The following is a 16,490-nucleotide window of genomic DNA, read 5'->3' on the forward strand; positions in this document are numbered from 1 at the left end:
ACTTCGATGTCATTTAAAGAGGAAAAGTTCAAGTTTTTTTTTTATTTTATTTCTGCATTTCTAGAGTTGGAGAATTAATTATTATTTATATGTCTGCATCTTGGTTCCTTTTTGTTAGATTTGGGAATTGGGCAAATCAGTGCAATCTCTGAGATGCAGGTTTTTTGTTTGTTTCTTAATAAAATAATAGTTATTAGAACAGGCGACTGTTGTGACAATAGTAGGAATCATTCATTGACCTGTGCTATATATTCTTTAGAAACTGTGATTCATTCGTAATGTTTAAGTATACAGGTAATATAATTTGGTGACTTGGGAAGCGGACATGATTATCTCATAAAGTAAAGAGAAATTTAAGTTTCAAGAGTGGTAATAAGGTGTTCTGTATGACATAATCAGAAAAGAGCCAAGCTGGAGCTGAAAATGTGGTCTTTGAATGAAGAAAGCTACGTTTTTTTATTTTTTGCTTTTCTGTAGTTTCAAAGGAGTTAATAACTCTTACTCTGTTTTGCCAACCAAGTAATGGATAAATATCAGATGGTCTCAGCATCCATTCCCACCTGTTGAAAACTGGAACTCCACCAATGGCAGCTCAGGACTGTGATCAACAGAGGCAGTGGCCGCCAGTCCCATTGCTTCACTAAGCAAGAAGAGAAACATCAAGGTGTTGCATTCCAAGGACACCAGAATTCATTTGTAGCCTCTGCTACCAGTTGTTTTTCCTACAGCCCTCTTCACTGGTAGACCAGTTGCCAACACAGATTTGTCTTTTTTGAGGCTTGCTTTTGCTTTCTAACTGTGGACTCATTTGATAAGGAGACTGACTCCACGCCATGTTTCATCCTTTGCTCCATGGGCACTGTTTTCGAATTTGGCTCACAACCTACCCCTTGAGGGGAGGAAGGAGGATGACAATAAAGGGAGAGTTATGGGTTGGGAAGCCGTGCCTGACAGGCTATCTTTCCTAGAATTAGCTGGAAAAGCAGAAACGGATGTTATTAGAGGGCAAGTGTCTGGCACTGCTGCTCTCACTGGGCTCTGTCATTGGTAAGACTCCTTAATGGCTGAGCTTGGAAGGACTACACAACAGCTGTGCCCCGAGATAGCATGCACTGGGCACGATTCGGGTAATGGCTTCTTCATTTCTTGAGCAAGAGGAGAGCTGAGTAAATGCATCCGGCTTTCAGCTCAGGCAGAGACAGAACAGGGAATGCCAGGCAGCCAGAAAATCGCTCTCTTTCCCATCCAGATTGAATGGTGTGGCTTAATCCATGAAAATAGGAAACAGGAAAAAAAAGTTCTCTCTCTTATAAATTTTTTTTTTCATAATCCACACAAAGCTCATAAGAAAACCATAGGGGTCATTTTTGTATAGTGTCATTAAAAATTATAAAGTCTATTTTTTTTCCCTGAACCTGCCACTGAATTGTTTTTTGACTTTAGGAAGATCATTTTACTACATCTTGCCTCAGTTTTTCCGCTTGTAAATTGGAGATAAGACACCTATTCTTTCAACATCAGAGGCATTTTGTAAGAATTGAATATGGTGATCCATCTGGAAGTGTAACATGCAAAGCAGGTGTTTGACAGAAAGATATAGTATCTGATAATATTGAACAGAAAATATGGGGGAAACACTCGGAATGGTCCCACGGCTGTTTTATTGGGACTTTAAAGTGAGCTCTTGGAAATCGCACTTACTTAACTACCTCTGAAACCTTAACAGGTTTTTATTTCTTTTGGTATTAACTCTTCAGCTTTTCTTAAAAGCTGTTAAATACAGACAATGCAAAATCAGACACATTCTTTTAGAGTTCAGAACTTTTCCAGCTTACAAGTAGGAAATGGTAGATTCTACTTCATATTTGCCTCATCTGCCAGTTCGGTAAAAAAATAAAAAATGCACCAAATTTTATACACACACTCACACACATACACACCCCACACACAATTTCAATGACAATACAAAACCTACAAATACGTGCTCCAAGCTCATGCAAGGATGAAGGGCTTGTCCATGTTTGTTCTTCACTCTTGGTTTAGGACACCTAGATTATGCCTCCTGTGACCTTACACGTAACCTCAGCCTACTTTTAGATGTCTTTTCTTGGATGTTCTTGTCCTGTACACAGACACCGGACTAAAGGGCATCATACATACTAACCTTGCTACTACATTATTTTAATGAGCTTGGTTTTTTGTGCTTTTTTTTTTTTTTTTACCATATTGAATTGATATTGAAAGACCACATTTCTTTTTTTTTAATTTTATTTTTTTTATTAATTATTTTGCATTATGTGACAGTTTCATAGGCTCTGGGAATCCCCCCACCCCTCCCCACACCCTTCCCCCCGGTGGATTCCTCCACCTTGTTGCAGTATTACAGTTCAAATTCAATCAAGATTAAAAGACCACATTTCTTTAGTTTTTAAATATTCACATATTTTATACCTCTGACCTTTTTGCTTTGTGATTATTTTGAAAGATTTATTGATTAAAAATTCAGTTACAAAGTAACAGAGAAAGATAAAGATAGACAGAGAGAGATACCTTTCACCACTTGTTGCCCAACCTGTGAAGCCAGGAACTTTATCCAGTTCTCACACTTGAGTAGCAGAGACCTAAACACTTGGGCCACTGAGTTTCCCTGATTTTCCCTGGAAATTAACACTGAATTAGATCCCAAATGGAGCAGCCACTTTATGAAATAGCACACATAATGGGATGCTGAAGTTGCACGAGAGGACTTTATATAGTATGTCACAATGCTGGTCCAAAGATCATTAATTTTATAAGGGAACTTCAGTAAGCTACTGAGTACCCAGATATTTAGTTATATATGACTATGAGCATTTTGTGAGGATTCTTTTTAGATAAGATTAGCATTTGAATTACTGAATCAAAGAAAGGAAATTCCCGGTCTGTATGTATATATGGGACCCTCATTCTATCATTGAAGGATTAAACAGAATGAAGAAAAGCTCACCCTGCCCTGAGAAATAGAGAAGTCTTCTTACATGATGCCCTTCAAGCTGGAACACCAGCTTTTATACTGCCTTTGGACTCCTACTGGCAATGACTTCCTGGGTCTTGAGGAGCTTGGGACTTGAACTTCATCGTCAGGAATCTTGGAATCTTGGGTCTCAGGATTAGGTCTCCAGCTTCCTGAGTGGCTGTGGAGATCTGAGAGTTAGCCAGCTTCCGCAAGTGCGCAAGCCACCTCTGTTTAATAAGCTCTTGGTCCTAATTCTCTGTAAAACATCTGACTGGTTCTCTTTCCCTGGAGAAATACTATTAAATTGGTCACATTTTGAACTTCAACTTTCTGACGAGAAAAAGTTTGGCCATTTCTTTGTAGTCCATTATTTTAAATATACTGTTTTTTTTTTTTAAAGATTTATTTATTTTATTACAAAGTCAGATATACAGAGAGGAGGAGAGACAGAGAGGAAGATCTCCTGTCCGATGATTCACTCCCCAAGTGACGCAACGGCCGGTGCTATGCCAATCCAAAGCTGGGAACCAGGAAGCTCTTCCGGGTCTCCCACGCGGGTGCAGGGTCCCAAAGCTTTGGGCTGCCCTCGACTGCTTTCCCAGGCCACAAGCAGGGAGCTGGATGGGAAATGGAGCTGCCGGGATTAGAACCAGTCCCGGTGCGTTCAAGGCGAGGACTTTAACTGCTAGGCCATACTGCCGGGCCCAAATATACTGGTTTTCCAAGTAAAGTTTAGCACATCTTGGAAGAGGAAGGAAGGAAGGAAGGAAGATAAAAGAAAGGAGAGAAACAAAAAGAATTGGAGAGATTGCTGTGTGTTTTAGGCTGTCCTTAAGTAATTAATAGAGAACTTTTATTTAAAAAAAAAAAACCATGCTTAAGACCATGCCCTTTTCTTTCTGGGCAGCTGTGATTTATCTTCTGTTATTTGTGGTCATTAATTCTTTTCTTGGATAATTTTCCACTGCTTTTCTAAGTTATGCTGCAAGATTGACAACTTCACCTTAAACTTCAGCTTTCCCTTTGTTGCCCATTTGCACGGGATCATCTTTCCACATTGTGAGCAAGATCATATTTATCAAGGCTGTACTAAGATCGATATAGCATCCTTTGGCTGCTACTCCAAACCCCTTGACCTCTCACGATTTTTTTTTCTAATTGTGGTTTCCCCTTTCCATTCTATGTGGTTTATGTTCCAAGCATTTCAGGAAATTATTTCTTTAAGTCTCAAAGTCCTAAACATGCTTCAATTTCATTTATTCCTTTTCTATTACAGGTAAGTGATCCATTTGGGAGTGACAGGGTAGTGTCATATTAAAATGAACACCACATGGGAGTCAACCGTGTGGTTAGGTGCTGCATTCTTAACTTGGAGTTGTATAATTTTGGTAAATCCTGAATCTTTCTGCTGAACATTACACTGCCTACTTTATAGGATTTAAGAAACAAATTGTATAGGGTTTGGAAAATTAATTTTTTTAAGCTGTCAATTAATATGAAAATTCATTACTCTTTTTTATTCTCTAATTATACGGTACTTGCTTTGAGATCCCACATATTTCACCTTTTGTTTTATAGTGAATAAAAAGCAATCATCTCATCCTTTTTAAGATTTATTTATTTTTATTGGAAAGTCAGATTTACAGAGAGAAGGAGAGACAGAGAAGATCTTCCATCAGCTGATTCACTCCCCAAGTGATCGCAACAGCCAAAGCTGAGCTAATTTAAAGTCAGGAGTCAGGAGCCTCTTCGAGGTCTCCCACACAGCTGACAGTTCCAAAGCTTTGGGCCTTCCTCGACTGATTTCCCAGGCCACAGGCAGGGAGCTAGATGGGAAGCGGGGCTGCTGGGATTAGAACCGGTGCCCATATAGGATCCCAGTGTGTGCAAGGCGAGGACTTTAGCTGCTAGACTGTTGTGCTAGGCCCACATCTCACATTTTTTTTATATTGAAGAATACATTTCTACATTGTACTCTTGAAACATACCTAATTTATTTATTAATATTATTATTAGTCTTCTGGTAGACAAAAATAAATTATATAATTTCATTTTAAAGTGGCAATGAAAATATGATCAAGAAATTACAGGACAGAATTTCCTGCGGAGGCAGGAAATTTCCAGTGATGCTTCTAGTTGGCGCTGTCTGTCCCTAACATCTTTTTACATTTTATTGTGACTAAAGTGGCCTCTGCTTAGAGGCCCTAAATTGTCATGATAAGTAGGCTATATAAATTTCTGAAGGATAAGGCATATATATTCTATCTACAGGACTTACATAAACTAATTTAGATACCAAGTTTAGGAAATAATTTCATAACTTTCCAAATCATAAAAATGAATGAATAATGAAGAATCTAAAGATCTGAGTTCTAAGCCTGACCATATGTTGAAATTGCAGTGGACTATAATATTGTAATAATATATGGGAAATCAGCAGGGGGAGGGGACTTACAGGGTGTAGATGGGGAAATCCCAGAGTCTGGAATTGTATCATAACATTTTTAAAAATGAATTTTTAAAAATATATGTACATAAATAACAAATAAAATTTGTTAACAAAAAAATGAAAAAGAAGAAATTGTAGTGAGATTTGGGGTAAACATTAATTTCACATTCAGAGTCCTCATTTGTTTCAAAAGGAAAGATAGGGCCTGCCTTGTGATGTAGCAGGTAAGGCAATGGCTTGCTACCTCAGCATCTTATATGGGTACCAGTTTCAGTCCTGTCTGCTCCACTTCTGGCCCGGTTTCCTCCTAGTGTGCCTAGGATAGCAGCGGAGGAAGCCTAGGTACTTGAAGCCTTGCACTGATGTGGGAGAACTGAAAGCTGCTCCTGACTGCTGGCTTTGGGGTGACTCAGTCCTGCCATCGCAGCAGGTTATGGAATCAGCAGATGCTGGTTCTCTCTCTCTCTCTCTCTCTCTCTCTGTTTTTTGACGGGTGCACCCTCTGTTCTTTATTACCTCCCCCTTGGGCTAGGGGCAGAGCAGCACCACATCCTAGAGAGCCGGGCCCCACACACAGCAGGCTGGAGCGGCAGGAGAGTGGCGCCAATGGGAAGTTGTGCAGGGCATGATGCCCTGGCACGTGGGTGCTCTGGGGGCTGATGGGCCTGGCCAAGTAAGTGGCTGAGGGAAGTCGGGGCCGCCTGCGGGGACTCCCGAACTCACAGGGGCCAGTAGGCATAGACGAGGGCAAGGAGGAGGAAGATGGCCTTCGAGAGCAGCATGCTCTTCCTGTGCCTTCTCCTAGCTGGAGGCTTTGCTCATCAGGCTGTTTTTTTCTTCTTCTCTAGAGACTCCCTGGCCTCTGGGCTCAGCTCGGCTCTCGAGCCTGGTGGTCGTGACCCCCCGGTGGAAATGACACTGCCGTAGCTTCGCCTCCAGCTCATCCATCTCTAGCACAGTATCCACATTCTCCCACTTCTTTTTTCATCAGCTTTTTAATTTTTTTTTTTTTTTGAGGGACTGGTTCTTCATTTCAAAAAGACATTTCTAGTCAATATTCAGTATCAAAGCATTGCTCCTTCTGTCGTATTCACACTGTCAGGGTAGCTGGTTATTATCTCTCTCCCTGGAACAGAACTAAAATACAATAGAAGCAACGTCAGGCTCATTGGAAGCTTTGGGGCTTTGAAACTGTAATGAGTCGAGATAAGGACTTTTGGGCTGCCTAGAACATCACACTGGCAGCAGGCGATTTTCTAGACCATGTCATGTACAAGGTCAACACAGAGTTCATCATTTTCACCAGTTCCACTGGCTAAATGTGTGAACCCTGTCAAAACGCAGTCTTTTCCCTAGGGACAGTAGTCCTCAACCCTGAGTGCACACTGGAAACCCTGAAGATTCCAACCGCTGATAACACCAGGTTCAGACCTGATGCATTAAATCTGGATCCCTTAGATCCAGCAGGGGAGCTCAGGCACCGGAATTTTTGGGTATTTATAGCCAGGTTTGAGACATCTGCTTTAGAGCAAGAGCCGACATAGGGTGCTGTTGACAATGATAATCTCTTCTAACCCTTTCTCTGCCCAGCGGTTTCCACTCAGGATAACCCTGCAATTCCATGGCTACATGCTGTTGGATCCAGAATTGTCAGTTGATCATGAGACTGGAGGGGGATTCTTAACCTTCTGTAGTAGAGTTACTCATTGAATTGCTAATAGTGAGTGCTGGGCTTATTTTTTTTTTTTCTTTTTAAATCACTAATGATATTACTGTGAGTAATATTATTACTTACTGCTGTTTCTTCAATTCATTTAGATAGCAGTTGTACAAGAATATGTCAAAAGTTCACAAAAATGGAGTGAAAAGCTTAGTTTATTTTCATGCAAAAATTTTTTGAAGTCTCTGTGTAATTTTTTTTTAAGATATATTTATTTTTATTACAAAGTCAGATATACAGAGAGGAGAGACAGAGAGGAAGGAGGAAGATCTTCCGTCTAATGATTCACTCCCCAAGTGAGCACAATGGCCGGTGCTGTGCCAATCCGAAGCTGGGAACCTGGAACCTCTTCCGGGTCTCTCACATGGGTGCAGGGTCCCAAAGCTTTGGCCCATCCTTGACTGCTTTCCCAGGCCACAAACAGGGAGCTGGATGGGAAGTGGAGAAGCCGGGATTAGAACCGGTGCCCATATGGAATCCCGGCGCGTTCAAGACAAGGACTTTAGCCGCTAGGCCATGCCGCCGGGCCTGTAATTTTTGATAATATGCAGTTTCCATGAAAATTTTGAAAACCTGTCAGGTAAATCCTTCTTCTAAGAGAAAGTGATGAAATATTTTAATTAGTAATAAAGTAGTGGTTTCTTAAATCATCCTCTGTATTGATATACAATAAATGTACTTTAAGATACAAAAGTTGGTGAGTCTGCTCAGAGGTGCATATTTCTGTGTCTCCCAGCCAAGTGGCTGTGGCTGGGAGAATCCACACTCGGCCAGACTTCCTGCTGGGATCCTAGCTCCCCTTCTTCCAACAGTGTTAAGTAGTGGTCGAATCCTTGGCTTACCGGCAGCCAGTGTGCCAAAGGCACTGAGCTTCACCCGCTGCCCACCTGGCGGAGAGCTCTGGGGTCTTATGGGTATAAATTTACTGCATAGGGACATCCATGGATAAGGCCACTGCACGTGTAGGTGAGGAATGAATCCTGAGGGACTCCCAGTGACAGGGTCACTGTACTTGCAGATAAGTGAGGGGACTGAGACCTGGTGGTTTGGAGGGGAAAGACTGAAAGATCTGTATTGATCAGACTCATGCACCAGCCCGCATGGGAGATCTGAACTGGGCTTGTTAGGATGGAACATTGCTGACCACCACATACTAGTCTATATGAAAGCTAGTGCTGGGGCCTGTCTAACAGGACTAGATCCCAGAACCTGAATAAATGTTGGAACAGGTGACAGGTCACATTAGACACGATCATGACACTAACCAGCATGAGAGAGAAACAAGTCTGTGCATAGATTCTGTTGGGGATGTGTGGGCCAAACACTGTGGAAGTGCAAGTCTGGGTGGTTAGCTCAGGAGTTGGGGTGGTGATGGGCTGAGCTAGGTATGACCATGGAACCTACTAACATTCACGGGTATAGGGACCAAGAATAGTTTGGGCAGGTTCAGGCTGCAGCACCTGCATGTGCATCCTAAAACAGGGTGTGAGGCAGGCTTGGCCACAACGGTCACCAGCTCATACTGGGCCAAGATGGAGGGGCAGGCTAGGCCTGGCAAGGGCCTAGCACCCACTGGCATGCATGAGATCTGGGTCTGGGACTGGGTTGAGCGAGGGAACTTGGGAAACTCTCCTAGTGGGTCATAGCTCCCACTGGTGAGCATGTGGTCCAGACCTGGGGCTTGGGCAAGCTGGGCAAGGTAGCTCCAACTGTTGGCAAATGTGTGGGTTTGTTTTGGAATAGATGGACCAGGCAGGGGCAAGCAAACCTTAGCTCACTGGCAAGTGCAGAAACCAGGCTGGAGAGCAAGTCATGTTTGGCTAGGCTATCACATGTACCAGTTTGCATGAGCCAGGGATGGGGGCAAACTGAGCAGGGCTAGGTTCCAGCACACGTGAATGAGTTGGGACTGGGGGAAAGCTGGGTCAGGTCAGGCTACAGCATCTAAATGCAAACGCCAAGACAGGGGAGGAACTATACCAAGCTGAGTCAGAGCAACCACTGGCACCTGCAGTATCTATAGCTGGGAATAGGCTTGGTTGGGGACGTGAGGGGATGCACTGGCTGGGTTGCTGTTCCCACTGGTGAGTGTGAGCGCCAGAGTGGGGGCTGCTATCTGATCTGGACATGACTGTAATGTTCCTCAGCACAAGTATGGACTGGATCTGGGCTGTGCCAGACTGGGCTAGACTCCAGCACCTACTGGTACTCGTGAGAACCAGGGTAGGTGTAGGATGGGCTAGACTAGGTCTCTGTCCCTGCTGAGCCATAGGTGAGCTATATCTGTGTGGGGGCCAGGTTTGGCTGGGCTGTAGCACCCAATAGTAAAAGCTGAAAGGGGTGAAGGCCAGTCAAGAAAGACTACACTGTTCCTGCTAAGACAGCAGGTAGACTAAATAGGGCTGGCCCATGGACCCACCAATGGGTGAGAGATCTGTTTTTGGGAGAGGTTTGGATGGAGAAGCTTGGGAAATTCCTTTGTTGGAACACAATCCCTACAGGTGAACGTAAGAACCACAGTAGTGAGCAGGCCAGGTAATGGTATCTACTCGTGTACTTTTGGAAGAGGTCAAAGTCAAACAAGGCTGGACCAATTCATATTACCCGCTGGCAAATCTGAGCACCAGAATGGAGTGTGGTTCAGGCCGGACCAGGCCATAACACAGGCCAGTTCACATGAAGGCCAGGACTTGGGGATGGCTGGGCTGGTCTAGGCTGCAGCCCCACTAACGTGAGCTAGAATTGGACTACAGCACCTGGTGGCAAATGCTGAGGTGAGGTACGCCATGCCAGACTGGGCTGCAGCACCCAACCAGAACATGTGAGACCCAGAGGGGATGAAGCCAATAGGGGGCTTCGTGGGGTGTTCCTACTGAACTACCACTCCTACTGGTGAGCATGAAAGTTGGAGTGGTGGCAGACCAAGCTGGGAAGAGCTACAATATCTGTTCGCCTCAGGTGAGTTGGATAAGGGGAAAGCCAGGCTGCATTGACAGTTCCTACTGGTACATGCATAAGCCACTCTGATTGATGAGCATGAGAACCAGGACTGGGGCAGACAGGGTTAGACAGAGAGTGGTACCTGCCAGCATATGTGTTGGGCTGGATAATGAGGCTGGAGGGGTTGAACTAGGCTTCAATGCCCATTGACATGTATGAGTGCCAAATGTGATATGGGACAGAGTGGACCTATCAGCTGTTCACACTGGCAAACACAGGAACAAGGGCAAGGGGTGGCCTGGTGGGGATTATTGTGTCGCTCCAACTAGCTTCAGCTCCCACTGGTTTGCATCTGGGCCGAGTGTGTGTGGGCAGGATCAGGCTGGACTACAATACCCATTGGTTTGTGTAGAAGACAGCCTGGAGAACTGACCTAACAGTTGTAATCACCAGCTTGTGCATAAGCTGACTGGGATGATGGACTATGCCGAACCATGTATTGGCAAACACTCACAAGAATCAGGTCTGGGATCCTCTCAGATGAAGTTTCTTTGGGGATCCCCCCAGCTGAACTACTGGACTTAGAACCCCAACCACGGAGAGAATTCCAGGTGCCATGGTCTGACTGTGTCAGAGCTGGGCCTCCTCAGCAGCTTAAACAGAGCAGTGGACAGCAAATCCAGGTGCACGTGGAGGATACGGTCATGTGTTGGAGTCTGCAGAGGATACCTGGTACCATAACAGAGGACACAACAAATTGATTAACTACCCCAACTAAGTGCTGGCAGTGAATATCTGGGTAAACAGAGACTCTTAGATGAACTATATCAGCTGGTGGATTTTGGAAATATTTCATTGTGCTTGGATTTGCGAGATCGCAGTAATTCAGAACTGCCGAACTATCAAACCTCTTGAGCAGGACCCTCAGAGAGCATGCCCCACACCGAGGACCCTGGGATGATGTCGGGTGGCTGCCCTCCATCCCAGGATACAGAGACATTTGGGAGGCTGGATATGGTTTCTCCCTTTATCTTCTCCCTTCTCCCAGAAACAGGAAGGAAAAAAAAATGGAATGTGAAAATAATGGTTTCACTCATGTTCCTGTAGTCCTTGACCCTTATCACCCTTATTAACTATGTAAAAAAATCATCAAAATAAATAAATAAATCTTAAAAAAAGATGCAAAAATTGATTTTCTCATATAGTGAATGATAAACTTCCCAGCTTATTCCATTCTCCTATTTGTTTCATCGTTCTAATTTCAGCATGGGTGATTTACTACCATTTGTTTCCTTTTTGCCTTTCCCATTGAATCCATTTGATTTGCTGAAGTACGAACTTCTACCAGGTCTCTCAGACCAGATGAATTTCCGATAGATTAGCCCTTCTGTTCTTTCCCGTTGGGATTGTATGATCATTATGTGTTTGAATATGAGCAGGTTCAGTTCAGTTTTCATATTCATAGCAATCAAGGCCTTACGGGTAGTTACTAGAACTTGGTAAACATTCTCAATAAATATTTGATGAACTAAATGAAGTCAATGAACAGTGTGTCCAGTCCAGTACAACGCAATCAGCAATGAAGTAGTGGGACCAGGAGTGCAGAATTTCTGCTTTCTTGCCGAGTTCACTAAATCCTGCACCCTGATTGTCTAAGTCTGGGAGATGCTAGTCTATGACACCTCCAGGGAAGCACTGCCTGCTGACCAAGTCAGGTAGGACAAGCTCATACATTTTCCCAGTACCCCGAACCCTTGCACAGTTTGGTTAAAAACCATGACTGTTGCTGTGACACGCAAGCAACAAATTAGCATTAATGCAGTGGCTCAGTGACACTCACTCTTAAATATGTAAATCCATTGAGCTGTAATATCTGACTGTTTTAGCTAAAATTAAGTCCCTGACAAGCAAAAGGATGCCTGACAGGTGTATTGGTTCCTCCTGGGGGAGATGATAAAGTAGGGGATGGTGTGAGACCTGTGAACTGGAGGAGGGGAAATTGAGTTCTCTGTGGATTCATTTACAAGCTGTTTACTAAAAAATTTAACATCTGAATAGCCTGTGCTGAGTGGCATTATCTTCCCATTTTTGTGTTCAGCAGCTGGTCATTCTACCTCCCTTTCATGCACCCACCCCCACCTCCACCGATGTCTGACTTGGGTGGCAAATAATCAACCTCCCTCTGAAAGACCCGGTAAAAATCACTCTTGCAAGGGATCCATCAGGCTGGCCTGCCGGCCACTCATTCCTTATGAATCATCTAGCAATTTTTTAGTTTGACAATTGCACCTCATATATTTTAATATTGGTTTTGAAAGAAGAAAGCGGGGAACTTCCATTTCTTTACAGCTCCCTGTAATTTCAACTTGCTCTTTACTTATGTATGAAGTCGACTTGGGTGGAAAGGTTAGAGGCAGATGAATTTCTCGTTTCAGAGTCTGGGAAAGGCCAATAAAATGTGCAATAATCTTAATGCTGAGGTTTCACAGAGCTGAAAGTATGTTTTATATTCATAGATGACACTCCTTGAAAACTATGACAGGAACTTCCTATTTTTCAGGATTTTTTCTTTGACTTTTTTTCCCTGCATCTTAACCATGGTTAAAATTTTCTCGGCAACTGGAAACAATAAAACCAAACAGAAATAAGAATCCATCACGACTTTAAAGAATTAATCATTTGATGCTTTCAGATCCAATGAAAAAGGAATATGTGTTTTTTCAATCAGAAAATAACTTTTTTTTTATCTCAGCAATTTGCCAGCTTTTTAAGGACGTTGTGTTCCTTAATTTTGTTTGTGAATCAGTTTGCTTTTGATTGACTGTTGGGCGTCTAAAGGGTTAGCTTTGAAGCTCCAGGAGGCATGATAAAGCATTAAATGCTGCTGCTATGACGATAATGAAATGGAGCTTGAATTACTCTTACTTTTCTTACTACTGAAATAATGAGATCAGGGAAGAAGGGAAGAAAAGAAAATGAGCAGGAATAGATAGTCTTTACAGACACAACCTTGGGGATTAAGCCACTGTTTTGTCACATGTCTACCCTGAACATCCTGCTCCAGTTTGTTCTGGAAGTCTAGATTCTATTTAATACCAGCAATTGTGCTTGCCATTGTATTGTTATAGAATTTTATCTTAACAGCATTCCTTGAATCATGAAATTCTGTGCTAATAAGGGGCTCCTATAGCATTAGGTGTACTTTAAAATAGTCCACCAATTACGATCTTTCCTCCAATTTTAGGGAGTTAACCATACCATGAGACAAACAATTCCATTTAGAAGGAAAAAAAAAATTTCTCTGCAATGGAAAAGGCAGCATTTATGCGTGAAGGAATCTAGAAACTGTAGAGTAAATATTACAATCACTTTAGAATCCTCCATCAAACTGACTGTTATTAATATTTTGGTCTACTCTCACATTGCCTTACATATACAGTGGGGGATGGATCATTACTGCAGGAGCCAATGCAAATAGCCATGGAGCTACTACATTTGTTGGTCCTTCAGGCATAAATTGATCCCCGGCATGGCCTATTTATCCAAGAGCACCAAATGCATCAAAAAGTTTTGGAGTAAAGATCAGAAATGAGAGCAGGTGTTTAGGTGGGTTTTGGTGGGCAAGGGCAGGGTACAGGTGGAGGCTGGGACAAGTAATAGGAATTCCAGGGCACTGCTGTGTAATCCTTCCCGGCAACCCCACCTTCCCACTTATCTTTAGCAAATTCCTTCAGCGCTCACCAATTGGTTTGTGTGCATACATTTTTAAAATGAATAGTTGGTAGCATTTCCTATGGTCTAGGAAGCCTTAAGTGACAGTATTCATAAATATAGGTGCCAGAGCAGGAAGGCTTGAGACCTTAAGAAGGAACAGAAGCAGTAGGCATTGTTTTTTCTTTTCACAAATCCTGACTACAAGGTGGAAGTGAAGCTTCAACTGGTTACTTGGAGGCCTGTCTGCACTGAGATAACCCCTGAGTTGTAGTGGTCAATGTGAAATGGGTTCCTACAATATTATTCAGAGGAATTGACATTTTCCTTTTTCTCCTTCAGTTTTCTATAATATTATTTCTCTTGTTATTACATGCTGTTTATAATGTCATTTACAAAATGTATCATTTATAGCATACATTGTGTGTGTGAAGATGGGAATCCCTGGTTGTGGTGTGGGGTTCAGGAACTTGGCTGGGTTCATGAAGACCTCCAGCTGGACTTACTATAGGTTCTTGATTTCCCACATGAGAGAATACAACCGATATCATTCTGTGTTATCTAATTTGTAAAACTTCTCAAGAACAGAAGCCTCATCTTACTTGTTTTCACATCTTCAGTTCCCAAAACAACTTTGGCACACAGAAAGTACTTTAAAAATTCTCATTGTTTTGGTAATTCTTGATGAATCAGTGTTGTACCCCATTTCTCATAGCATATTTTTACAAGTAAAATAATGCATTAAGCATGTACTATACATTCCTATTTTTATCTGTAGAGAACAGTGTTAAAAAAAAGGAATAAAGCCTGAGATAAATGTAGAGGGAACAGAAGGACAAGATTTATTGAAAGGCAAAAGCAGTGGTGCCTAAATATAGCCAACCTCAAGGGAGAACTGGCCCACCCAGGCTGAAATCATCTTTTTTTTAAGATTAAAAAAAATTTATTGGGAAAGCAGATTTACAGAGAGAAGAGACAGTTCAACAGCAACAGCCAGAGCTAAGATGATATGAAGTCAGGAGCCAATAGCTTGTTCTGTATCTCCCACATGGGTGCAGGCTCCCAAGGCTTTGGGTCATCCTGCTCTGCTTTCCCAGGCCACAAGAAAGGAGCTGGGTGGAGGTGGAGCAGCTGGAACATGAGCTGATGCCCATATGGGATCCCAGTGGATGCAAGGGAAGGATTTAGCCACTAGGCTATCATGCAGAGCCCTGGTATCCTTTTATAGGTTAGGAGTGGGCCTGACTGAAGATCAGACAGATTTATTGTGAAGCTGCTGTGTACATGGTGATCTTCAGGAAGGTGCCATGGCTTCGGGGAAAGTGAAGCTTACCTAAGAATTGAGGAGTGACTGTGCTCAGTTTCTGCTGCCTTGCATCAGCTTGGAAGCCAAGGGGATTTGGGTAGGGCCCAGGGCTTGAGTGCTGCCATTCCTCAGCTCTGTACCCCTTCCTGACTTGCTGTCTCACCCATATCACTAGCTAACTGTGTTTTAGCATAAAAAATTTTTAACATTCATTCAGTTTTTTCTAACACATGTTTTCTAAAAAATATTTATGTATCCTTGTATGTATATACATTTGTGTATGTATATATTACTGGCATGGTCATTTACCCACACTCGCATTTCAAAAATGCAGTGGACATTCACAGATATAAAAATTAGATGAAATAAAAATTAAACTGTATGTTTAATTGTAAGAAAATAGTGCTATATGTATGCAAAATTAGGTTAAGAGTTATACATTTTTTGATTGTTTGATTTATGGATTGATTGTATTTTTCTGAGAAGCAGAGAGACAGAGAAAGATAGAAAGAGACAGAATGTTTAACTGCTGGCTCGCTCTCCAGATACTTGCAAGAGGCCTTGGAGACAAAGCCAGGTGCTGCAAATAAAATATGATTCCCCCATAAAGCTGGCAGAGACTCGGTCACTGGTGCCAATATTGTTGCCCGCCAGGGTGTTTGTTATCAAGAACTTGGAATCAAGATGTAGAGTGAGGATAGAAACCAAGAACTCCACTATGTGATGCAGTTAAGACCAGAGTCTCATCTGTGAAGACAAACATCTGTCCTGATGCTTATTTTTATGTATATTATCAAGTTTCCAGAAAAGATGTACTAGCAATATTTAATCCTATTGACCATTTCTGGGGACACAGCACCCATTCCATGAGTTGCGTTTTGTACATTCATCTACTTGCTGAAACACTTTTTTAGCTTTGGATTTCTCATATTCATTGTGGTAGCCATCCAGCTAAACTGAAATTTTTTTTAGAGATTCTATTTGTTTCGTGAAAGGCAGAGTTACAGAGATACAGGGAAAGGCAGAGCTCTTCCATCTGTTGTGGATTCCTTATATGGCTCTGATGGTCAGGGCTGGGCCGGGTCAAAGGCAGGAGTCAAATTCCATCCAGGTCTCCCACGTGGATGGAAGTGGCTCAAAATCATCAGTCATCATCTTCTGCCTTCCCAGGCATGTTAACAGGGACCTGAATCAGAAGTAGAGCAGCTGGTTCTCCAACTAGCAGTCATATAGGATGCCAGTTCAGTTCCATGCTAAAGAGCCTGTGAATGCAGCAAAAGATGACCCAAGTGCTTTGGCCTCTGCAGCCATGTGGGAGGCTTGAAAGAAACTCTGGCTCCTAGCTTCAACTTGGCCAAGCCTTGGCTGT

The sequence above is a fragment of the Ochotona princeps genome, chromosome 11 (assembly GCF_030435755.1).
Source record: "Ochotona princeps isolate mOchPri1 chromosome 11, mOchPri1.hap1, whole genome shotgun sequence".
Classification (NCBI taxonomy): Eukaryota; Metazoa; Chordata; class Mammalia; order Lagomorpha; family Ochotonidae; genus Ochotona; species Ochotona princeps.